The following is a 26,658-nucleotide window of genomic DNA, read 5'->3' as shown; positions in this document are numbered from 1 at the left end:
TGGCAGCAAAAACAGTTCCAGGGGCTTGGTGGCTGCTGGGCCCAGAGCAGAGGGAGGCGGGGTGGGTGGGATGTGAGGAAGGTGCTTCTGCTGGTCTGTGTGGCCCTTTGAGGGCATTGGAAGGTGTGCTCCCTCTGGGCAGGTATAGCCCCTGGGGGTATGACTTGGTGGGTGGACCAGGGGTGAGACTTCAGCTCCCACACGCCACCTTTGTTGGTGCTTTTGTTTAGTTGCACACGGCACCCCCATGCAGGGTGGCTTACGGTATTCATTCCAGGGCAATTTTGCTCCTCCCTACCCCTAGGCTGGAGACATTTGGCTCTGTCTGGAGATGTTTTGGTGGTTACAGCTGAATCAGGGAGTATGAGTATTACTATCACCTAGTGGGCAGAGACCAGAGATGCCGCTGAATACTTTCCAACACACGGAAGAGCCCACATCAAAGAATTTTCCAGCCCCAAGTGTCAATTGTGCAAAGGCTGAGAAACCTCGGTGTAGGCGAACCTTTCAGGATCTTGGTCTGTGAAGAGGAGGGATGCAAGGGTGGAAGCTAAAGGTGAACCTGGCAACAGCATTCCTAGGTGCTTCACTGCAGTTTCATTTGTGCCAGTTTGCATCTTGCCTCCTCACCTCTCTACCACGTAATTCTTATTCATCAGGTTGGAGTTCTTCAACTCTTTATTCTTTGGTAGCCATTTTTACTATCCCCTGCCCCCAATAAATGCTGTAATGCAAGGTAAGCTTGTGTCCTCATTTCTCTTTCTGGGCTCTTTGGATAGCACCTGCATTTTAATACCATTGGTCAGGAAATTCTGTTTTGGCAACCAAGAGACAACAAAGCTTGGCTAATCTAAAGTAGCCCATAATTCAGGGTCAGGTTGACAAGGCTTTAAAGCATGGTCAGTGAGCCCCTGGACTGTCAGGCTTGGAAAAGGGACAGGAAGTATTCCTCGTCTTTGGAAGCAAGCCTTGCTTCTTTCTGGCTTTGGGAAGAAAAGAGTACAAATGGTTCTCACCAGATAGGGTTGCAGCAGCTCTCCCTGCATTTTAGGAACAAATCAAGTGATTATCTCAACAGTGTCAAAGCTGTGTTCCCAGATCAGTTGTTGTCCGAAACATTTGGGGCTGGCTGATGAGGAGGAGGAGAATTAATTAGCAGCGCCTTTTCTGGGTGTCCTTTTTCAGCCTTCTCGAATTGCAGCACGGGAGTCCCTCAGACATGCTGGCTGCTCATTTGGTAACCTGTGCTTTACCCGGCACCAGAGGCTGCTGGCTAAATGTGGTGATCCCTCTCATGCAAAGTGGACAGTGTCCTGGGTCCAATGAATGAGAAAACTTGCTGTAATGTATTGTCAATGGGGAAGTACTTGAATGTACAGAACAGCCTTGGACAGTTCTGGGTAAGTTTGAAGGGCAAAGTTGCATTTTCTGTTTCCAAAAATATTTTACCCTGGAACAGTGGGTAAATCTGAACTCCTTGGACGATTGAAAATAAGCTTAATACGAAGTTTTGGCAGGGTGTGTTCCAGACAATGAGAGTGTGTGGGCTAAGAATGGGAAGTGTCTGAATTTTAAAGAGACAGTAGCGGAGATGGATTCAAATGAGCTGCTGGCCACATTGAATGTGAGCTATGCCTTGGTTGCGGGCATGTTTTCTGAATAAATTGTACATCAAAAGGCTGGGGGTTGGAATCCCGGTCAGGGCACATACCTAGGCTGTGTGTTTGATCCCCCTCCTTCCTTCTCTAAAATTAATAAACATATCTTTGGGCGAGGATTAAAAGAAAAGAGCTGATAACAAGAATACTCCTTGCACAGAAATAACTTGCTGTTATACAAGTGCTATGAGAGTGTTTTGTGTATCTGTGTACATACAGCCTAACCACAGCCCTGCAAAATAGTAAAACACACCATAGCTTTCAGATTTCTGTGGGGGACTAGTCCGTGTTATGAAAGAGACAATGGTGGTGGGCAAGAAACAGGAAGTTTTGGGCTTAAAGAATGTTGATGTAAAATGTTATTTACAATTATGGCAAAGTCTTTGATCACGTAGTTAAGAAAGAGCTTGAAATCATCTCATATTTTCAGATTTTTCCTTAATCAGGACTGTGGAAAATATTGATAAACACTTATACTGTTTTTAAAGTGCTCCGTACTATGAAATTCATACAAGATAGGGTTATCTATAGTTAAGAAAACTATTTTTCATTTGTCTTTTGGTTTGGCCAAAATCTTTTATTATGTGTATTAAAAATTCATTATGATAGTTCCTTGAGGAAAGAATATTTTTAGTGCATAAATAATTAAGATAATTTTTATACCTTCATAATATCATTAGTCATCTTAAACCATATTGCAAGTCCCCAGTGAAAGGGATTATTAAAGGTTTTTCTCACTTTAAGCAACCCAAAGAAGATATCTAGGAAAGAATCCGAACTCCTTTCTGAGCGTCATTTCAGTCTTTAACTGAGGAGGGCTTTCTCACGGTTCATCAGTGACCTTCGGGGGACCCCTGACTTGGTGATCACCGCCGGTGAACTTGGCACTTCCTCAGCAGCACACACAGATGCTCCTGTTGGCTTCCTAGGACTATTTTAACAGCAAATAGCAGAGATGTTTGCTAAGAACCTTTTAAAAAAGAATGCAGACAAATTTATATTTATTTGAACAGATATTCACATGTAGGTGAAAAAAATCCAGTGTGTATAGCATGAGGACATTTTTATAAACCAACATCCCTCCAACCAACTCACCATGTGTATTTACATGTCTTGATTTGTATAGAAAAAAATATAAAATGTTATACCAAAATGTTAATAGTGGCCAAGTTTCTTTTGGAATTGTAATAATTTAATTTACATTTTTCTGATCAGGATTTTAGAACATTTTATAATCATGTTATATTTATGCAATGAAAAATAAGATAGCAGGGGAAGGTAAATGTAAATATATAAATGGCAGGAATTTTATAGTCTAGTTACAGACTATACATTCTATACATGAAATTATAGATGAGATCATGTAAAATTAATATTTTTGTCTCAATTCCACCAATCACTGCAAAGAAGTTTTCTTTTTCCACTCATTCATAGGAAAACAGAAGGGAAAACTCACATATGTGAATATTCTACTTTTCTTCTCTCTGCTTTTATTTCTTCCTGTCTCTTATTTGATAGTTCTCCTCCCACGCCTGTTGTTCCAACGCCTTCCAGAGAGAGGGAGAGTGTCCCACCAAAGCCCATCTGCGAGACCTGCCCCGACCCCTCCTGCAGTGGGTGTGACTACAGGCCGCTTGCCCCGCTGACGCCGTGCGCAGCCCTGTGGGAGACAGGGCCGCACTTAGTGAACAGTGATGCTGCCTCGTTCCGGGGTTGACTTAGTTTCGTTTAAGGTTCTTCAGTTTGTCAGGGAAGAGGATTGCCAAGGGGTCGTTCATGGCAGAATCAAACTAAACTGACAGAGGATAGCTCCGTGGTGTTTCAGGACAGGCTCTGCTTCATGTTTAGCAGTTTTTGTTCCTTTAGATAAAAGACGAGGCAGTCCTTAGAAAGGACTGTTTTCCCTTCCTTTTCCTCTTCCAGCTCAGACAGCTGTCTCAGCACACAGCTTGATCTGGGGAACAGCCTAGCTTCCGCAAGCCCCTGGCTGCATTGTGGGGGTGTGGGAAAGCAGCCACCCCACTCCTCTGCCTCAGCCACCTGGCTCCTTTGTTTCTTTTGCCTCCTCTTGTTCTCTGGGGTGCCAGCGGCAGTGACTCCATGACTCCACGGCGCAGGAACTCGGAAGCTGGTGACTAAATCCCCAAGCAGGTGGCTGCCTATTGTCTGTCTGGAGGAAGCGAGCAGGGACTGCTTTCATCTTCTGATAGCTTCTAGAGGGCAAAATGATCCTTAATTGGGGTTGGGGGCCTGCACACACATACCCCAAGTCCCGGAGTCAGAAAGTGCCCTGGGGAAGGCCTCCTTGCTGGCTTTCCGTCTGTCTCTCTGCCTAACTCGGAGGCCTTTCGGAGCAAGGCCTTGCTTTCTGATGGGAGCCTGTCTGAATGTCAGCCGTCTTGGTAACAGCACCTGGAGTTGCAGGTATTCAGAATAGAGTTCCGATTTGAAAAAGAAAATTGCAGGTGGGTTTCATAAGCAGATTTCATCTGTGGTAGATTCCCCTCAAGGTTGCTATTTTTAGTACCTTTTTAGATACTGGTAATTCTAAAGAGAGGTTCCAATCTTTAACTGGGTTCTATGGCACCCCATTAGGGTGTTTATTAGCAAAAAACACGCATTGTTTAACAGCGCCGTGCCAGCCACCTGTTCCTCCCACATCTGTACATCCAGCTGACTGCATGTCTCTAACAATATATGTTTCAGGCTGAGCAGCAAGAGCAGACAGGTTGTCTTCTCAAAACACCATTGTCAGAAAGTAACCCGGAACCTTTATCAGATTAAATTTTCTTGGAAGTGGGAGGCAGTGACTGTAAGCCTGGGAAGATAGGCAGGCATCCTACCCTAGGTCTCAGGGTTGTGAGAAGTAGGGGCTTAATTATAAGAAAAGGCCCAGCAGTCAACCATTCCACTTTGTCCATTTTTTTTTTACAATTTCTTTTTCTGTCCCTGACCTGTCTTATCTTTTTACCTTTTTTTTTTTTAACCCTTCTTCCCTTTTGTCCAGACTCCAGGGTAATTTTCTGCCCTATGTTTAAAGGTTTCTCGAAGAGAATGTAGCTCCAGGAGTCTTGTTAAATCCACCCTTCTCCTTTTGCTGTGTCCCCGTGTCTCACATTTTGAGAGAAGCCGAGTGGGCAGGAAAGCTGGAGAAGAGATGAGGGGCCAGGGCAGCAAGAAAAACTGGCAATGGATGAGGAACGTGGTGTGAAGGGGAATGGCTGTGCGTGGTTAGTACCGTATGTGTGGCTCAGTATAACCAAAATTGTGATAAGAAAACCATGAAGCTTCTCCTTCTTCCCTGGGCTGTCCCCAGGTTGTCATAAAGGTGGCTCCATAAGGTGAGAATGGAGGCAAGTTGGAGTGGGGTGGTGGGAGGAAAACATACATTCGCATATTTGCCTCTTTTATCCAGATGGACTAATATGGGAGAAATAGTCATTACCCATAACGGTATTTAATACCAGATTCAGTACACTAGGTTATTTGATTTTATAAGCACAAGTTCCAGAAGTTTGAATCGGAAGTTAAGCTGTCTGTTTAAACTCAGAAGGCCCAAGGTTGTTTTTCAGCTTTTACCAGATTGTGTCTTCAGAAACCAGAAAAAAACATTGAAAGAATTTACCTTCTCATCTGACAATATTGCATGCCTGAAAACCGAACTGATTCAAAAGTGTGTTTACCTGAGGCACAGATAGAATTGTCTGGCAAAGGTTGGGAGTAGATGTTCATAGTGGTGGAACAGCATGTGCCAAGGCCCTGAGGCAGAAACCAGGCTTTATATCCTGCTTGAGGAGCAGATTCGGATCCTTTGATTGCTTAGGAGAATGGGCAGGAGGACAAAAGTGGAAGCAGGAAGGTCAGTTAGGAAGCTGTGGGACTTGCCCTAGGTCTGTGCGCAGGTGAATGGCCAAGCCAGGACTCAAACCCAGGTCTGCAGGAAGATAAGGCATCGTCTCCTCAGTGTTTGTTAAACAATGTGATGGACAGTAATGATGTTCATGTTAACCCTGGTTCTTAACTGACAGGTTCCTTTTGACATGGCTTATTGAACTTCTAATTCTAATATAAAATGTGTGTGAAATTATCAGCTGTAAAAAGGAAGGAAAATATTTGTTTCAATGAACCAGCAGAAACTTGAAGTTTTGCCTGCCTTCTTCTTCAGCCTTGCCAAAACATAATTTCTTTAATCCATCCAATCACTTTCTTGACTAATCTGCGCAAGTCTGTACTATGCCTTGGCTTTCCCCCACAGAACAGCTTTGGGATCTTTCAAATGAATGTTTTAAAATGTTTTCTCTTGATCAGGGTGTTTGCGGTAAGGTATTGTGTACATTGCTTTTATTGTGTTGCGGAATGAGCTGTCTTTCAATCCTGGGATCCTTTGTTAGGAATGAATGTGGCTGTAATTTTGCTACCTTTAAGAAAATCATTTATCAGGTGCTTTTCTGTAGAAAGTGATTTATATGTTTATAGCCTTTATTTTCTAGAGACTTAAGTATGTTCAGAAGTATTTAAAATTGAATAGTTTTGTTAGCTCATGAACTTACTATTGTGGGTTGAGGGCTGCTTTGTGTTAGGTAGTATGCTTTTTCAAAAAATTAATTTTTTATTACAGTTGACATACAATATTATATTAGTTTCTGGTGCACAATATAGTGATTAGACATTTATATACCTTATGAAATGATTACCCCAGCAACTCCAGTACCCCCTGACACTGTACATAGTTATTACAATGTTATTGACTGTATTCCCAGTGTAGTACTTTACATTGCTGTGCCTGTGTTTATAACTGCTAATTTGTGCTTTTTAATCCCTTCACCTTTTTCATCCATCCTTCAAGCCCCCACCCATTTGTGGACTGTCAGTTTGTTCTGTGTATCTATGAGTTTGTTTGTTTCTTTATTTTATTTTATTTTTTTAGATTTCACATATAAGTGAATTTATATGGTGTTTGTCTTTGTCAGACTTAGTTCACTTAACATAATACTCTGTAGACCAATCCAGGTGGTCACAAATGGTAGGTTTTATTTTTTATGGCTAATATTCCATTGTATATATGTACCACCACTTTTTTATCCATTCATCTGTTAATGACCATTTAGGTTGTTTTCATATCTTGACTATATAGTAAATACAGCTGCAGTGAACATAGGGGTGCAAATACTTTTTGGATTAGTGTTTTGGATTTCTTCAGATGGATATCCAGAAGTGGAATTGCTGGGTCATACAGTATGTTTTCAACATCTGTGATTTTCATGACTTCCCTCTGCTTGTAACCGAGCAGAGCGGGCCCGTGCATGTGGCACATTGATGCATGACCCAACGGTTGGTGTTGGAAGAAGCAGGTTTTTGTTTACAGGGGTGAAACCTTAGAGGTGCTAAGAGCACTCCGGCTTGGAGCCCTGTTTTCACAAGACCCAGCACTTCCTTTGCTCCCCACCAAGGAATAAGCCAAAAACAACCCCAGTAGTTCCCCATCTCCTTATCTGAAGCTGCCTGCACAAACAGTTCTCTGCTCCCTCTGGAACATATACTCATGGGCTTCAAAGTCGCCATCCTCTCGCAGCAGCTCTCCCTGTCAGGATCTGGGCACGTGGTCCTCAGCCTCCGTGTACTAGTCCAGGAAAGCATGTGCCGTGTTGCACTAGGTCATGGTGGGGTCAGAGTCAGGGAAGGCACAAGTCCCATGAGAGTGACCTCTCCATGTGTCCCTAGTCCCAAGAGCCCAGACAGAGTCCGGGTTTGTGAGGCAGCAGGTCATTGTCTTGCAAGGCAGAGTCCTTATGGCTTCAGAGGCAGCTGGGGTGGGCACAATCAGAGCAGCAGCGTGCCATTCTGTCCCTTACTGCACCGGGCCGCACGGCCCAGTGCTGACTACAGAGTGCCCAGCTGCTGTGTCAGGGCTCCTTCTCCTCTGTGCTCACTCCGCCCACGGTGCTCCTCTCTCACTACTGGCAGCCTGGCTGAATTCCCTTCTGGCTTACAGCTCCTTCCTCATGGCTCCTCTTCCTCCTTCCCTTTCCTCACTCTGCCCTCACGGCTCACCTCCATGGTGGACCAGCTTTCCTACAAATGGCCTAGTTGGTACATCATGGCTCTTCTACCTCATGGCTGCCCACCCTTCTTTTAACTCCTGACCCAGAGCTTCCAGCCTGACCTCATACTTGGCTCCTCCCACAATGAGCTACATTTGCCAGTTGCCCCATGTGTTCTAGCTTCTTTTGGCTGCCATCTTTAGTTAGGGGCAAGAGTTCCCATGACATGGGCTTCTGGGCAGGGGATTCACCTCCCCTGGCTCTGTCACGAGTCCCTGAATACTTTCTGAAAGGCATGTCTGCCAAAGGCAGTAGCACAGCTATTATCTAGGTACTAAATTGCCATAGTTATGCAGAGTATTGTATGTGCCATATCGTCCACTTGCCCTCCCTCCAACCCAGGGCAGTAAGGGTTTTCTGGGGGTCCCCCCTCACTCTGTACCCCCATTTCATGCTGAAGGTTGTATTGTGATCTCTCTTGTTTGATTTTGCTTTTGATGTCAGATCCAAAAAAATCACCACCAAGAACGATGGATGTTAAGGAGGTTACTGCCTATGTTTTCTTCTAGCAGTTGATTGTACTGTGTCATTTCCACTTTACATTTGGGGAAACTGAGGCTTCCAGTGGACAGGTGAGTTTTCCAAGGTGGGGAGTGACAGAATGGCCACTTGGACTCGGGTCTCCTCAGAGTCCCTGTTCTTCAGCCCCGTGCAGGTCTGCCTTCAGGGCTGTTTCTTTCAGGCAGTTGATGGTAGTCATTTCAGATGCTCAAGAATGCTGTGATAGGATATTGAATACATTTGAGCATTATAATGAAATATATTCTTATAGACCATTGTAAGAATTGTGTTCTAGAGACCATGTATGTGAAAAATAGAAGCTAATTGCTGACATTCACATTAGTCACTCTCTTAGCCTGAGCTTTAGGTAAATTCAAAATTTCCCTTTATTTGAATTTACTTTCATGGGAATACTGGAAGATCAGTGAACTGGTCTTAATGGGTTTAATGTAAATTAAATCCAGATGTAATGCCAACCTTAATGAATGATCACTTTAAAAATATCATTCAGAACACTGGTTCTCAAACTGGAATGTTCATTGGAACCCCCAGGACTCTATTAAAACAAATTGCAAGGCCCTGCCTCCCGACTTTGTGATTCAAGAGGTCTGGAAGTGGCCTGAGAATTCACACTTCTGACCAGTTCCCAGATGCTGCTGCTGGTCTGGGGACCACACGTTGAGAACCACTGATATGTGGGCAGTAGTAAATGCTAATGAAATTAGGTGGGCCAATAGCAAGTCCCTGAGAAGAGCATTTCCCAGCCTCAAACCGCATCCTCAGCCCAAAGCAGAGTGGCGCCCTGATGTCCACCAGGGTAAGGGCCGGGACAGAGGCCCCATGGAATGACTTTCACAATTGGGAACACAGAGGGATCACCCGCCTCACCGCCCTCCCCACCGTGTATGTGATGGCACGTGACTTGGCTGTGTCAGGTGTGCACATTGTCAGTCCCCCAGTGATTAAACTCTTCCCCTTCGCTAGGTGTGTGACAGTTGCCCACATTGCTAAATTAAGTGAATCAAATGGGTGAACATCAGTCATGATTCAGAAACCGATTAGTTAGAATATTAATTCTAGTGAGTTTGTTATGGAAATAGTCCTTCCTCTGGGATGTTTCAGTGCCAGAAGCTTTGATGGGTTTCTTCTTCTGTCCTTGCTGTGCCTGTTAGCTGCGATAATCTGAAAGTTTAAGATTCCAATTTGGCTGGAAATTAAATCTTAAGTAAGCCTTAAGAAATTCTTTCAGATTTGATGTGTCCTGACTTGTACTGGAATATGAAATATTTGACTTAACAAGATCTGTAGGTTCCCAGTGCATAAATGTTTTTGAAAATATGTTTCTCAAAATATGATTAGGAAAAATTCCTTTGATATGCTAAAATTACCCTTTAGTGGTGAATAAAGATGCTGACAAACCTTTCTATTTAAAAAAATGCAAAACACAGTTTTTAACCTTCATTATGTTATAACATCATTAACTTGTTTGTAAACAAACATTACTGGCCCTATTTAAAGTAATCATTAAACTTTTTCAGAGCTGTACTCCAAACAACTATTTTTAGTCTTACTACTCTAATTAAAATATTGCTGAGTTGATGAGGGTTAAGTTGCAATTTTTATTTCTTCTTTCTTGAGGGTCTGTTTTGATTTAGTTAAGTGGGGAAGAAACAAAAAATCGTAACTGAGCATTTTTTAAAATGTTATTTTAAGAAGAAAGGGAAATTTTGGAGCCACTTCAAATAATGAACCTCAAAAGAAATTGAGACATTAGTACTTGTTATTGAGCTTATGCTGTGTAACTTCTTATGTTTTCATGAATGAACATGAATTGCTTAGGTAAAGAGTTTCTTGGTTTGTGTGTATGTATGCCTCTCCTGCAGAGAGCCAAGTTTGGTGTGCCTTTTGTGGTTCGCAGTTGAGCATGTGGGAAACCTGGTTTCTGAGACATGCTTGCCTCTGATGGACAGTGGGTTGCATCTTAGCCTCTAGGGAAGGGGTGTCAAACTCATTTTCACCGGGGGGCCACATCAGCCTTGTGGTTGCCTTCAAAGGGCTGAGTGTAATTTTAGGACTGTATAAATGTGACTACTCCTTATAGTTAAGTGAGAGCTCGGTGCTGCCGCTGGGTAGCAACAAGGTGCCAGGCCGGATAAAACAAGGTGGAAGGCCAGGGCCTTGTGTTTGCCACCTGTGCAATAGGGTTATCCAGGCTGGTTGTCCAGTCCCAGAGCTTGCAGTTACTAGATGTCACCTTAACAGTATCACTAAACCAAGAAATCTCAGTTTCTACATCCGTCAAATAGGCATTAAAAGTAGGTAGTATCATGTGGTTACAGAGTGCCTGGCTTAGTAAGTAATCTGAATGTTAGCTGTCATCCTCATCAATTGTATGGGCGTGTTCATTTTCTCTTTATAGGGGAAATAAGGATTCTGCACATGTTGCACTATGTGGATGACAACCAGGAGACAGGTAGTTGGTTGCCCAGTGTCATCTACCTTATATGGTATTTCAGGCCTATTTCATTTTGGTCTCTTTGATGAGATAAAATATAAACTTATACCCTAGCTCATTTTAAACTTACAGTGTAATTACGAAGGTGCCACAGTGTAAAAAGGTGCTGGTGGAACTAAGGTTTGGGAAATTACATAAATTCGATAGCATGCCTATAAGCTCCCCCCTCCTTTACTGTCCACAGTACTTCCTGATTGTGGATTTATCAAGGGACACTATTCCTTAGCTCAGATATTCATGTTTTGTATTCAGGAACGCAGGTTCGTGGCGAACTTCCATGGAACTCAACCCAAAGGAATTCTTTGCATTCCAGAGTCACTTTGCACTGTGAAAGATACCAGCCTTCCCCATCTCCTCAAAGTCTTTCATGGGATCATAATTTCTATAGAAATCTGTGTAAGCCTTCTTTCTTGGTTCAGCCACAGCAAACTTACAGAAAGCTGCACACACCAGGGTACAATGACAGCTCCGACCACATGAAATTGCAGACACTTGGCCACATGGCCACACGGCCACACGGCCACATGGCAGGGGCTGTGCCACAGCCCTGAAGACAGGCACTTACAGTCTCCTCAACACTGACGTCTTTCCTGATGGAGAGACGGGCCAGGTTTTCCTTTTTAATAGCTGTTTTTTCATTACTCCATTGATCCAAAGGGGATTTTAAAAGTGGAGTTGTGTATTGGACAGCGATCCAAGGTCCCTTCAAGAATGTCACCACCATTTTCATGTCGGACCAGGTGATTATTTTATCGAGAGATGTCATGTTACAGCCTTGGCATGCAGTGATACTGCTGTAGCCAACTGATTCTTACGAGTCTGCAGGAAAAATAATGCAGAGTATCTCTGCAACCTCAAGCACTGTAGAGAGATCAGACTGATGGTTGCCAGAGGAGGGAGGGGTGGAGGGGCTGGGTGAAAAAGGTGAAGGGGTTTAGTCGCAAAATAGTCACGGGGATATGAAGTACGGCATAGGGAATGTGGTCAATAATATTGTAGTAACTGTGTGTGGTGCCAGGTGGGCACTGGATTTACCACAGGGACCATGTCTGCGTTATATAAATGTCTAACCACTATGCTGTACACCTGAAACTAATGTAAAATAGTGTTGAATGTCAACTGTAATTGAAGGATAAAATTAAAAATTTTAAACATAATTTTAAAAAACACTGTAGAAATCAACTAGTGAAGGAAGGCATATCTCAGGCTGCTGCCTAATGCTGTCAGGTCAGGCTGCATGTGTAGCAGAAATCACAGAGGGTCAGGCCCCGGTAGCTCGGTTGGTTGGAGTGTCATCCCGATACGCCAGGGTTACGGGTCTGACCTCTGGTCAAGGCATGCACAGGAAGCAACCAATGAATGCATAAATAAGTGGAAAACCAAATAAATGTTGCTCTCCCCCCACTTCCTCTCCCTCTCTCTCTCTAAAAGAAATCAATATATTAAAAAATTTTTTTAATTACAAAATTAAACTGTCTGTAGTTAAAGAAAAAGAAATAGTGAAGGGTCATTCAACCCTGGGATCCCATGTTAGGTAACAACTGGTAAATGAACCATTTTATAACATGTAAGTAGAGCTTTCCCAGTCTAAGTAAGTAAATTTCATTTTCTACACACTACCAGGAGCTGGGTAACTCTTGCTTCTGGGGAGGACGGGGGCAGGCAAAACGCTGCTCTAGAACGTGTTTCTAATGGAGCACTCAAAATGATTTAGCACGTGTTTTATCCTCAGGACCCAAAGCCTCGCCCCACTGAGACGAGGCAGTGCATCAGAATCACCAGGGCTGTGGATTCCAGCTTCGCTGCTGGATGAAGCCACACGGTCTCACAAGCCTTAACCTATAAAATGAGATCAGCCATTATCAATAACCAATACTTCTCAAAGAGTTATTGTGAGGACTACATAAATCGATGTGCAGGGTGGTACTTTATAATCTGCCAAATGATATACAAACGTTAGCTGTCACTGTCAGCTCGTGGGACTTTTGGCCTTCAATCTTTCTAATGGGTGAAGGAGCTCATAAGCTTCATCAGGGGAGAAACTGGGTCTGATTTCTCTTGATTTGTGTTCATGTTTGGTGCATAGTTGCAACTCAATAAATATTGTTAAGTGAATGCAAGAAAACATTTGTGTAACCTTGGCTGATCTGGCATAGAACATTTCTTCCCCTGAAAATGTGTGCTTCTCATCTTTGTGGAGTAAGGACTGTTACTCATTTCTTAACAAATGGGGAAACCGAGATCCACCGACCCTCACATCACTCTGATGGCAGGTGCCTGTGCTTTCAGGTGATTTCTAATCAAGTGCTTTCTTTGACTGTTGGAGAGAAGATAAAATGAGCTTGTGGACTGGAGCTCTGCTGTGTATAGCTGTGATGAAGTATTTTGTCAGACTTTATTATTTGCTGACCATTACAGAAAATAATTTTGTTTGTTTCTTTTCTGCCCTCACCAAAGTCTCTGTGGCCAGGAAGCTAATTCTGTTATCCATGCCCCTGATATGGCAACTTTGTCTGTATTTTTGTTCTTTGTGCATTGTGTTTGGTCCTAAACTGTGACTATTCTATTAACTGAGAACTCTGAATGGCCATTGTGTAACTGGAGTGATAACTCGGTCTGTCAATTCCACTCACTGTGTTTGAGAATAAATGTGCTGTTTTATTTCTGGTGGGACTTCTCTCATTGCCACTAATAATATGATATTGGAGAGATAAGCCTATGAATAAACCTTATAAGTGCTTTCATTGTTGAAACAGTCTTTCATTGTAGGATCACATGATTATATATATTTTTCTGTATTTTCAAATAGGGGGTAGAACCATCAATATCTTATCCTTAGGGTTTTAGGTGAGAAGTGTCAGTGAAATGAAATCCAGAATTATGTGCATATATGTGTGTGCTTTGCTAGGGAGAGGTTCCATGTTTTTTATCAGAACCTCAAACTAGTCTGTGGTCTAGAAATGTTTAGGGACCACTGACCGGCAAATTCAATTCAACCCTGATCGGTTGCTTGATGAGTAGTGGCGGGGCGTCACTAGAAAGTGATGTAAAGTACCTAGACTGGCGCAGAGTACTCATTGTGCTGAGTAAATATTTGTTGGAAACCTGATAAAAATTACTTTATCTACAACACGTCATGGTCCGTGACCTCCTAAAGACAGGTCTATGTTTTCCTCGGTTCCTCGGCATCCTGACTTCTCACCTCTGCCTCCCAGGGGAGTACACGGTGCACTTTCTGCGTCAGAGGAGAAGTCTTTAAACTTTGTTGAGCAGACCTCCCATTTATACAAAACAGTTTGAGCACGTGTCCTCAACATAGTCACACCCATAAATAATATACATGTGCATGTCTGTGTTGAGAATACACACTCACATTGTTTTATACTGATAATATAAAGTGCACATAACAGTGATGTTAAAATAAGAAAGGTGAAAAGCGTGTTTCAAAGTGGATTGATAAGCGTGGTGACTTTGTATTGACATTAGCTAGTATTCAAAAAAGGCACAATCCACACTTATTTCTGCTCATTCCTACTTTTGTCCTCCACATTCCTGGGCTCACACCCACTCCTGGTTTTTTTGTGGCTCCTCTCTTGCCTCTTAACACCCTTTTTGCAGGTGCCCTCATTGTTAAGCATTCTCTACCCTTAATTCAAATTCTTGAGACTCAGGACCTCATTGATCTGGTTCACCTTATGCCAGGTCAACTCACGTCATTGTCTTTGATAAACAGTGTTGATTTGGCTTCTCTTGGAAAGTCATTGGTCCCCTCAGGTGGCCAGGACAAGTGGGAGACAGAGTCACTTGGCACAAACATAGCTGCTCAGGTAGCAAGGAGTGTGGATAGGACAGCTCTGTGGAGAAGGGGCCTAGTGAGGCTGGAGTGGTGACTGTCCTCACCCTACACAAATATGCCTGTGAGTGTAGAAGAGACACCAAATCTGACTTCCTTTGTTTTTCCTTTGTATGCATATATCCTTTTAAAGACCACTAGGCAGCCCTGGCTGAGTGGCTCAGTTGGTTGGAGCACCATCCTCTACACTGAAAGGTTGGAGGTTCGATTCCTGGTCAGGCACATGCCTGGGTTGCAGGTTCAGTCCCCTGTTTGGGCACGTAAGGGAGCCAACCAATTGATGGTTCTCCCTCTCTCTGCCTGTCTCTGTCCCTCTCTCTGCCTGTCTTTCTTCCTTTCCCTGCTCTGACCCCCTCCTTATCTCTCTCTAAAAAATCAATAAAACATGTACTTGGGTAAGGATTAAAAAAAAAACACTAAGCATATTAAGCAAAGTTTTGGTAATTTAAATAAACTAGAGAGCTGGAGACCCTTTAGATCTTCCACCCCATCCACCTTTCCTATCTCATTGCTCCTGGGGAGAAAATGGTAGCAGGACCATCTTTAAAGACTTAACGCATAGTTATTGCAGTAGAAAGAATGGTTTCATGTTTGTTCCCATCCAGCCTTGTGCAGATGGGTTTAAACACAACTCATTTAAGTCCCTTCTGCATAGAGTGGAACCAACAAGGAAAGCTCCTGCAGCATTTCCTAATTTGGAAGTGCCATATAAATGAAGCACATGTTTAGATTGCTAAAGCTATTCATGCATCCATGGGAATGTTGTCTTTTGAAAAGCATACTCTAAGTCCCTTGTAGAACTTCAGTGCAGTACTGTTGCCTTTTAAAGCCCGTTGGGTACCTGGAGCTGTGCATGAGCTTGTCGGTAGGACCTTCTCATCTGAGTACCTTCCTGTAGTGCCAGAACTTTAGGTGGCCATGTATGTTGAATTTAGAGTTAATTTTTAAAACTGGCTCAAGACTCTTCAGTGCGAACAAAATTTATAGTCTTCTGAAGTGAGAAAGAGAACTAATGTTTTACTGATTGCCTAAGTTCAGCACTTGGCATTTTTTGTTTGATTTAATCTTCATGCCCCTGTGAGGTAACTCTGATGATCCCCACTTTATAGAGAGGAAAACAAAGCCCAGAAGTTGCGACTGGACTGAAGCACAGACCAGTCAGTCCGCTGTGGGGAAGAAGGTGGCCCTGTGTGCTGACAGCTTACGTTTCTCCGAGCGAGCAACGGGCCAGGCGTGGCGGCAAGCTTCGTAACACACATTACCTCATTCATTTTCACCACATTTAAGCTTCAGAAGTTTTAAAATCATTCATCTCAGACTGTTTTTAGACCAAGAACGAACACTATTAAAATGTCGATATATTTCTTTCCAATTATTTACACATTTTTATATAAACTTAAAACTACATAACCTGGTTTCACAATTTTATTAACCAAGTGTTTCCTCACCTTAATAAACTTCATAGGTGCTTAGTGTCCGCATAACAATTTAAATTTCTGACTTGTGCTCTTATAATAGTTGGGCAGTGAATGTATTTGTGTCCAAATCTGTGGGTTTTATTTTTAAACATTGTTTTCTTAGTGTGTATTATTAGAAGTAAAATTATGGGGTCAGAAGTTAACATTTATTTTTAAAACTATAACCACTTTAAAGGTCCTTGATGCATTTTGCTAACTTGATTTCTTTTAAAAATGGGACCGGTGTTTACCCCCATGGTGGTATGTGAGGGCCCCTCGCCCACCCCTCGGGTGGATGAATGGCTCTGGCGCCCCGACACCCAGCTGCAGGGCTCACTCCCGGACAGCCCCTCTGTGGGCTGTTTGTGTGACAAGGTGGTGTCATGTGTCTGCTCCACAAGAAAAGGCATTGTTACCCAGGCAAACAGTGATACATGATACAGCTACGTCCACACTGGAGCCAGAGCCAGAGCGGACCTTCACCAGGGGCTGTGGCTGTGGAGAGGTTACACAGTGTTGTTTTTGCAGCGCATGTCAACGGATTTGTTCTAAAGTTAGAGCCCTGCTTAGATGAAATTCCAAACATCCACACTGGAAAAATATAATACAATAAAAAGCCTTAGTTAGGAATGCCTTGCTTGTTAAGGTTTAATAAAGGAGATCACGTGTTGTTGAAGAAGGCATGTTGCTTTTTTCTTTTTAGTAGGTAAGACAATAGCCATGCTTCACTTTTAAATTAAACATTTTTTTTTAAAAGAGAGAACACATTTCTTATTTACCGAGATATGCTCCTTGGCCACCACACTTAGAGCTCATGCAGATTTACATCAGAAACTTACATAGTTCCACGTTTTTAATGAAGGCTGAAGTGCAGTCAGAGCATAGATTCTCAGCTGAAAAATTGACACCTAAAGTAAGATGTTTCTTAATTTATCAGAAAAATTAAAGGCAATTACTTTTGTTTAAAAAGCAGTTCACAGATTATTCAGAGAAGAAACAATGGATTGTAGCAAATTGATAAGTGTTTGGTAAGGACTCAGATGCGGTCCTCAGCTTCTTGGCTCATAAAATCAAGCCCTAAACTCACTTTGAGACACTCTCCCCCGTTCACCTGTGGGTGCAGGCACAGTGAGCCTTGGGAGGACGTGTGTTTGCGTTCCACCCAGGAGGTCGCTGGGAGGGCATGTCCGTTTTTCTTTTGTCGGGCACTTCAGTTTAAAACAAGTTGAAACTGGAGAGTCAATGTTTTCCCTCCACTTATACATCTCTAGCTTGTATTTGCAATAAATAGTGACTACAAGTACATATATATATAATTTTTAAAGAACATACATGGCAAGCAAGAATTTTTAATATGTCATTGCATTCTTTGCCTCAGTATGTTTTTTTAAAAATATATTTTACTGACCATGCTATTACAGTTGTCCTGATTTTTCCCTCTTTACGCTGCCTCCATTACCCCCATTCCCTCCATCAGTACCCACCCCTCAGTTCATGTCCATGGGCCATGCATGTAAGTTCTTTGGCTTCTCCATTTCTCATACTGTTCTTAACCTCCCCCTGTCTATTTTGTACCTACCAATTATGCTTCTTAATCCCTGCAACTTTTCCCCCATTCACCGCCTCCCCCCTCCCAACATAACCCTCTAAATGATCTCCATGTCTATGATTCTGTTTCTGTTCTGCATGTTTGCTTAGTTTGTTTTTAGATTTGGTTGTTGATAGTTGTGAATTTATTGGCATTTTAATGTTTATAGTTTCGATATTCTTTTTCGTGTAATAATGGTTTGGTGATGATGAACTCCTTTAGTGTTACCTTGTCTTGGGAGCACTTTATCTGCCCTTCCATTCTAAATGACAGCTTTGCTGGATAGAATAATCTAAGTTGTAGGTCTTTGCTTTTCATGACTTTGAATACTTGGCCAGTCCCTTCTTGCCTGCAGTTTCTTTTGAGAAATCAGCTGACAGTCTTACAGGAACTCCTTTGTAGGCAACTCTCTGTGTTTCTCTTGCTGTTTTTAAGGTTCTCTCTTTATCTTTAACCTTTGGCATTTTAATTATGATGTGGCTTGGTGTGGGCCTCTTTGGGTATCTTGTTTGGGATTCTCTGTGCTTCCTGGACTTGTATGTCTATTTCCTTCACCAAATTAGGGAAGTTTCCTTTCATTATTTTTTCAAATAAGTTCTCAATATCTTGCTTCCCCTGTTCCCCTTCTGGCACCCCTGTGATTTGGATATTGGTATATTTGAAGGTGTCTCAGAGGTTCATTAGCCTATCCTCATCTTTTAAAAAAATACTGTTTTCTCCTTAGTGTTCTGTTTGAATTCTTTTTCCTTCTTTATGTTCCATATTGTTGATTTGATTCTCAGCTTCATCCCCTCCACTGTTGAAAATTTTTTCTTTATTTCATTTAATGTAGCCTTCCTTTCTGCCTGGGTCTTTTTTATGCTGTTGAAGTACCCAGTGATTTTCTTGAGTGTCCTGATAACCAGCGTTTAGAACTCTGCATCTGATAGGTTACTTATCTCCATCTTGTTTAGTTCTTTTTCTGGAGTTTTGTTCTGTTCTTTCATTTGGGCCATATTTCTTTGTCTCCTCAGTTTGGCAGCCTTCCTGCGTTTGTCTCTGTGTATTAGGTAGAGCTTCTTTGACTCCCTGTCTTAATAGTGTGACCACTGTAGAAAAGCACATCTGTAAGTTGTATTGAGCAGAGCCTTAGGTAATCTCTGGGGCAGGGCAACCCATGTTACCACTCTGTGGCTCTGTGTGTGGGAGCACTCAGAGAGGTGAAAGTGCCACTGCCTAGCCTCTGGAGTTTTGCCCGGGAGGTAGCTGTCTTCCAGTACTCGTCCTGATGCCAGTCACTTCAGTTTCTCCCATTCTTCCTCTACGCCACTGGTGCCTTGCCAGCTGTTGCCCTGGTGCTGCATCCCAGAGGGAGTGCAAGTTCTAAGTCTGTTGTGGGCCCTTTAAGAGGAGTCTCCTAAGAATCCTGCAGTTTCTTTTGCCCCTCAACTGCCACAGGTTTTTACAGCCAGAAGTTATGGGGATTTACCTTCCTGGCACTAGAACCCTGAGCTGGGTGGTCCGGTCTGGGGCTGGGATCACTTGCTCCTTAGGTATCACTCTCTATTTTTATCTACCACACGTGAACGTGGAGCCACCCTTTCCACTGCCTCTCTTAGTCTCTCCACATCTCCACCCCTCCTTTCCATCTGGATGAATGTTTTAAATCCTTGGTTGTCCAACTTCTATGCAGCTCAATTTTCTGACTCTTGTGGGTGATATTGTTTTGTAGTCTAGTTGTAATTTTTTCTGTAGTTGTTTGAGGATGTGAAGCATGTTTATCTATGCCTCCATCTTGACCGGAAGTCTGCCTTGGTATGTTACTTAACTGATGTAACAATGGCTGTTTCTAGCAGAATGATCTTCCTATCATTCTGTCTTACTATTAGAGGATTTTCAAAATAGGATTTTTTGTTTTTCTGGGACATGGTAAAGTTGTATCAAGTGGAAGATCTCTTTAGAACTTGCTTTTTCATCCTCTGCCATCTTGTCAGACATTACCACAGTATGTGAGGTCCAGAAGGTATCCATTTTAATGTTCATAATTTTATAATATGAAAAAGTAGATAGCCATGTAATATGAAAAAGAGACATTTATTGAAGAAGACACAAGATACAAGAAACATTGTACATAGGACAATGATGCCTCAGGCCCCTTAAAGTAGGCACACTGGGACCTCACACAGTTCTCCCAGTTGCTATCAGATGCCCTGTCATATTTTCTTGAATCTTATTGATGGTCTGAAATCTCTTCCCTTTCAAAGGTGATTTTAGTTTTGAGAAAAGCCAGAAGTTGCAGGGCACCAAATCTGGGCTGTAGGGGGGCTGAGTCACCTGGATGATTTGATGTTTTGGCAATAAACTCTGCGTGAGAAGTGATGCATGACAGGTGTGTTGTCATGGTGACGTTGCCAATCACCAGTTGCCCATAGAGCGGACTTCTAAATTAACCAAATAGTTTGTGCAGAGGAATGTTTAAGCTTAACGCAAAATGTGATGCAGATTCATTGCTTTTCACTCAGTCATTGTGAATGCGACAGCCACACAGTACACACCCTCACTCAAAGGTGTGTACTGTGACTAGTACAGTGAAATGTCGTCATTGTTCACACATGTGTGTTCCAATCCACTCTCCTTGGCTTCCAGGTTACATCAGTATAGCACAAACTGTTCGTGTTATGTTAACAGTAGCTTGACTTTTTCCTAATACAGTAAAGATTAGGTTTAACAGGAAGTTATCATTTGTTCCCAGCATGTTTTTTTAAAGATTTTACTTATTTATTGTTAGGGAGGGACAACAAGAGGGAGAGAAACAACAATTGGTTGCCTCTTTTTGCGCCCTGGCTGGGGTTGAACCCAATCTCAGGCGTGTGTCCAGACCAGGAATCGAACTGGTGACCTTTCAGTTTGTGGGATGACTCCCAGCCAACTGATCCACACTGGTCAGGGCTCCAGCATATTTTGAGACAATTATGTAAGCTGTACAGATTTTCATTACTGGCAGGGTGGAAGAGTCTGCCCCACAGAACCCATGGTCCTGGTATGCTGTCACTGTCATGGTCAGGGTCTTCCTCTGTGACATGATGAATTAATGCCATTACCAAAGGCAACCTCTGCAATCAAAATAGAAAAGATAATTTGCAAATGTGGAGAGCCTGGGTCAGTAAATTAAAATTGCTGCCTTACCTGTCTCTAAATTTATGTAATAAACAAAAGTCAGGACTTTTTATTTTATTTTTTAAAGCCAGAAGTATGTAAGTCACTGCCAGTGAGAAGAGGAGGGTATTGAGGGTAACAGGGATTCCAGAAGTCAAAGGTATTGTTTAGTTCTTATTTTAAAGAAAATATGAAAATGATTAACAGTGTTTTTTAACTCACTTCTCTCCCCTGAGATCGACTGATGTTTGCTTCAGAAATGCTGAATGCAAAGACGGGAATTAATTCCTTGTAAGAATGGTTGATAAAGAAATGTCAGTCTTCCTCCATTACAAAGTAATGAGAATACACACTTTGAGAATGTTTGGGAATATCAGCCTGGGTTAACAGTAGATGAACAATGCACTTTTTGCCTTTGTAACTGAAGCCGGTTTCCATTAGATGCTCAGAGGAGAAAGCTGGGAGTTGCTTGGAGGGGTCAGGCTGGAGGCTTAATGGGCTGTGCCCATCCACTTCGGCTCAGTGCTCAAAGGGCATTTGCCACAGTAACCTGGGTTTGCCTTGACAGTGGAAGGAGTCATCTTGTTCAACAGAAGTGGGAATCATTGATGCCTCACTAGCATCATCTGCCATTGGCCCTTGGGCTACAGTGATTTGAGTGGCTCACCTCAAACCCACTCTTCTTTCCAGGAACATGCTAGAAGTTCTGTGCCTGTAACATTCCATAAAGCCTAAGAAGCAGGAGGATGGTGACCAGGCAGGGCACCAGCTGTCTGTGCTGAAACACCAGAGCCCGGGCTCTGATAATTAATGAGGTTTGAGAGAACATTTCCTTGGCATACTTTACAGCTTGACCCAGTAGGCTGGGGCATCCTGGGGAAACCGGCCTCAATTCCCTCTCTTTCTCAATTTCATTCTCTTTCTAGAATGAAATGTGACATTTATATGTCGCTAATATTGAAATGAGCACCTTTGCCATACCATTCTCAAAAGGGAAGGAGCCTTTGTTTTGTAATTCATTACTGAAAATACTACTATCTGTCTTTTAAAAGTGTGTATGTTTTTTAAATTGAAACCTGTGTGTATTTTATTCTGTCTTTGTGCACACAGTAGAATTTGACTGAATAAATTTTTTTCACAAGAAGAATCAAAGGCATCTTTTCACATTATTTATAATTTTGAGAAGGCTAACTAACATTTGCTGGGCTTATCTTTTGTTTAAATTGAAAATTTTCTCTCATCTTGCCTGGTAAATGAGAGATCTCTGGTACTTGTTTTAAAAGTTACAAATCATTTTGATTGAGGAAGTCAACAATATTCTAAAAGACAGGGTAGCAGCTGATTATTTGGTAGCATCTTTAAAATTACAAAGTAATATGCTTTAGTCAGATTTACAATGTTATGGATGCAGGTATTGTCAGTTTATGTACGGAAAGTGAAAACACAGAGAAAGTTAGTACAGCACTTGCCTGAGGTAAGTCACGTGGTTGATAACAAAAGCCACATTCTTAGTCTTGTACTAAGAGCCTTCTGTATTATGCAATAAATTAATTAGAGAAGATAGTATTCTAGATAATTGCAAAGGATTCACTTAATGAATGGTTCTCAGACTATCGTACCTGGGCCAGCATCATCCATCATCTGAAAGCTTATTAGCAATTTAAATTGTTAGGCCTTACCCAGAAGTATGGGATTAAGCTAGGGAGCACAACAATTTATGTTTTAAAAAACACCTTCCACATATTTGTGATGCTCTCTAAAGTTTGAGAACCACTGGCTCGATACCATCTTCCCACAATTGTTTATGCTGTTTCAGTGCTTTGGGGTACTGAGGTGACACAGGTAAGCAGGAGTGGGGCAGCCTCCTTAGGAGCCCCCAGAACCCAACTTTTCAAGGTGCAGAGAGAAGATCTTGGTAAAGAAGCAGGAGAGGGACTAATATTTGAGTTGCCTCTGCTCTGCCAGGAGCTGTGTCTGGCTTTCCACAGGCCTCCTGCCTTCAGTCCTCTCCGCAGTTACATGTGTGCCATCAGTGTGCTCCTTGTGGCTCATGGGTAATTCCTCCCTTTTTACTGCAATCTCAACACCAGCAACAGCCTGTGCCATTTGTTCAGGTTCTTTGATGATCACTGACAGTCCATACTCCATTTCATTTTGGGAGCTGTCCTTGGCCCCTGGGGCGTAGTTTGTGTTTGACAGCTCGGAAGCTTCCTGCTAAACTCAGTGCTTCCTCCTGGAAGAGCAGCTTTGTTTCAGGCATGTGGGAGAGTGGGCAAGGGATGTCGTTTTTGTTGGAAAGCACTGCATCCTCTTACCTAAGGTGAGATGCTAGGTAAACAGCTGTTGAATGAATATGCATACTAGCACAAAGATGGTATCATCTCCTAAGGAGTTCCTGCTCACCCTTCAAATTTATGTCTCTGTATGGTTTTCAAAATGTGGTCCCCTGATCACCAGCAGCAGAAATGGGGAGCTTGTTAGAAATGCACATTCTCAGCCCCATGCAGACCTCCTGAATCAGAAACTCTGAGGCCAGCAATATGTGCCTTAATAAGCCCCTCAGATGATTGTAATTTATGCCAACATTTTAGAACCACTGCCTTTAGGCATGAGGAGTATGTGTGAGTGCCTGTGTGTGTTTTAACAGTCCCTTTTATAAATAATTCTCTGGACAAGTAAAGATATTTCTCATTTAAACTACGGGGATAAAGAACTCTGTGGATGAGGTGACGTTCATTATAGCATCTTCCAGAGCCCCTGACCGAGCACTGACCGACTGCTGACCATCCAGCTAGAGTGTCATTCCCTCACTCAGGCTATAGTGAGGGGCCTCTGCCACCTCATCCCAGGTCACCCCCAGATGTGGTCACTTCCACCACAGGGAACGGAACAGGGAGAAGCACTGGAGAATGCAGAACTTTCCACCCTGGGGCTAACAGTTGAAAGGGTAGAACTGAGCCAAATGGTAATCTCATCAGAGAGGAATTCACTTTCTGATCTGATCTGATCATTTAAAAAAAAGCATTGACCTTTGTTGTCTTTGCTTTAAATGGAAATAGCCTTTCTGCTTTATATATCTAGAGATCAAGTAAGGAAGTGTCCTTTATTCCCTTCATAGTCTCTCTCAAGTGTGACTTTTTTTTTTGCCTTTGCCATGCAATTGAGGGTGTGGGGAGAATAATGAGTTTAGCAGTGTAGTTTACATGACTCGCAGTCAGTCAGATTTGTCTGAATGACTAATCATAAAGGAGAAAAGCTCTTTTCTTGAGTCCTCTATACAGATTTTTAAAGATTTAATATATTTATGTTTTCCTTGGGAACCATATTTGTTTAAGAGTATATCTCATTGTTGATTTTTTAAAAAAACATACAAGATGTATAAATCTAGCTGCTTATACATTGTTACAACATTAGTGCAGGTTTTTAAGGAAAAATTAATTGAGACAATTGGAAATATCCACTACCAGGTTGGACTATTCTTTTCCATTTTAAGAAATTGTACTTGGGTGTTCGTGGGGGAAATTACTCCAGACCCTACCATTATCTGTCAGAAAACTGACAGCTCTCTAGACAACTGTTTTCTTCCTGTATAATATTTAACTTTTTTTTTAAACTCTCTATCTAAAGAGTCCCTCTTTAAGATGACAAGCCTACCCACTGGGCAGAACTGAGAGCAGAGCGCTCTGACTCTCGGGGTGTTGCTGTTACATTGTGACTTAATAAATTGTCTGCAGCTGAAACCAGGAGTAAAGGTGGTGCAGCTTGCACACTGCATGAATTCTAGAAAATGCTGTCTGGGTAACCAGCACATTTACGGAGGACCTGTGGATGCCCCTTCATCTAGAATTTCAGTACAAGCAGTACATAAAATATTTATGCAGCACAGTGCTGCCTCACCCCCGATGAAAGCTTGGGTTCAGGTGTATAGTGTTACCACAGACATCCCTGAAGTAAAGGCTGCTGAAGGACCTCTAAGGGCATTTGGAGTGTTAGAAAGTCAAGTACCTGGCATGGGGTTAGGCTTGTAGTGACCGATCCAATGGCCCTGGTTCCTAAACATAAATATTTATCTTGTTGCCAGAATGACCCTTAACAGTAAAGACACATCACAGAGCAGGGGGAAGAAGAGAGTTTACTAAAAGGAAACTTAAAACAACGGCTGGTGCAGAAGGAAGGAAGAATGAGGTGAGGCGTTTTTATTGGGCTGTTCAGTCAGGGTAGAAAAGAACCAGCACAAACTTTTTGGCTTCCTAACCACAGTTCGTTTTGGTTTGTTTGTTTATTAAATTTATCAGGGATGAGATTGGTCCATAGGATCCCACAGGTGTTGAGTGTACATTCCTATGACATGTGATCTGTATGTTGCATTGTGTTTTGTCTTTGCTCATCTCCCATTTGCTCTTCCAGTTTCTCCCTTAATCCCCTGCAGCCTACCTCCTGTGCCAGCCCTATTGAAATTGCCCTCCGGTGTCACCAGTGACCTCCTTACTAACTGTTAAGTCCAGTGTTCTCTGTTCGGTCCCCATCCACAGCACTTGACTTCACTCATCTCTCTCTGGGCTACTTTCTTTGGATTATTTTCTTCCTTTTTTTACCACCCCCGTACCGTCCTGATCTGTTCTTCATCTCTCTTTAGCCTTCACCGAGTCTTCTCATTTCCCTTAGAATTTTTATTTCATCTTGGGGCATCAGCCATCTTTTTAGAGGCAGAAGTCTATGAAACAGTCGTTTTCCCACTGTGACTCATCCCAGTTGCTGGGAGTTGGGTCATAATTTTTTTTTTGCAATAAGAACACGTTCGTTTTAACACAAGATCTATGCACAGTGGACATGCTTGAGCTCCTCTCCCGGCTCCACAGAGAGGCCTCTGGGTTGTGGGTGGCGGTCTGCTCTTGATGGTGGGAGAAGTTCCGTGTGTAAGCTGGGTTGCACAGCAGTGTGCATGTGTGTGACACCACTGAACTGTGCATTTTAAAATAATGGCTGAGACATCAAATTTTATGGTTATGTGTATTTTACCACGATCAGACTTTTTAAAGAGAAAAGATAATTGTGGAGTAAATAAAAGAATCTTACCCCAAGACACAAAGGCTTATAAATATTTCAAAAAAGCATTTGCTGAATTGATGCAAAAAATACCGGGTTTGTAAAAACTCTAATGTTGTCCATGCCGAAAAGTGAAAAACTAACTTGAAATAATCAGCAGAGTCCCTTTCCAGCTGGACAACTAAGGTCGGTAAACACACAACAGCGGGCAGTACAGTTAACCCCACCGTGTGAGAGCTACATTGTCGGAAAGGTGTGCATGGCCAGGACCGAGGGCTGGAGCTGGGCCCTGCCGGAAGGGGAAGAAAAGCTGTACTTGGCATGGGGAATGATAGGTGTGAAGCGAGAGTGTGTAGACTTATCTGATTAGAACAGAAGCTCTTTGGTGGAAATTGGAAGAGGATAAGATAAAGTAGATTTAGACTACAGATGAATGTGAACGTTAGTAGAGGAGTTTATTTTTTTGATGGGTGAGAAATGTGTTATCCCCATGGATGAGGAAATAACAGAATGCTAGACTTGGAATGAGAACAGGCAACTTCGGAGTTGGAGGTGATCCTACAAGATGGGGTGGGAATGGCTGTTCGTTAAGTAGTCGTTCCTGACCTGACAAGATCTCACAGCTTTTATTCTTACAGCGACCTTAAGGGCAGATGATTTTATTCTCATTTTATATATAACACACTGAGTTCTGAGGAAATATAATTTGTCTAAGTTTTGCCGAGTGCCTGGGCCAGGATCCAAGCCCAGGGATATCTGACTTCAAAGCACAGTGAGGATGGAGGACATTGAAACCAGTGCTTC

General features: G+C 42.5%; 1 protein-coding gene across 4 annotated transcripts in view; it reads left to right on the top strand.

The window, feature by feature from the left end:
* The window catches only part of KANK1 (KN motif and ankyrin repeat domains 1), a 190,414-nt gene that overhangs the window by 35,168 nt on the left and 128,588 nt on the right, over positions 1 to 26,658 (top strand). The gene's annotated exons all lie outside the window — the stretch shown is intronic.

This window comes from Phyllostomus discolor, chromosome 3 (genome assembly GCF_004126475.2).
Source record: "Phyllostomus discolor isolate MPI-MPIP mPhyDis1 chromosome 3, mPhyDis1.pri.v3, whole genome shotgun sequence".
Lineage (NCBI taxonomy): Eukaryota > Metazoa > Chordata > Mammalia > Chiroptera > Phyllostomidae > Phyllostomus > Phyllostomus discolor.
This window is presented reverse-complemented; position numbering and strand designations above follow the sequence as displayed.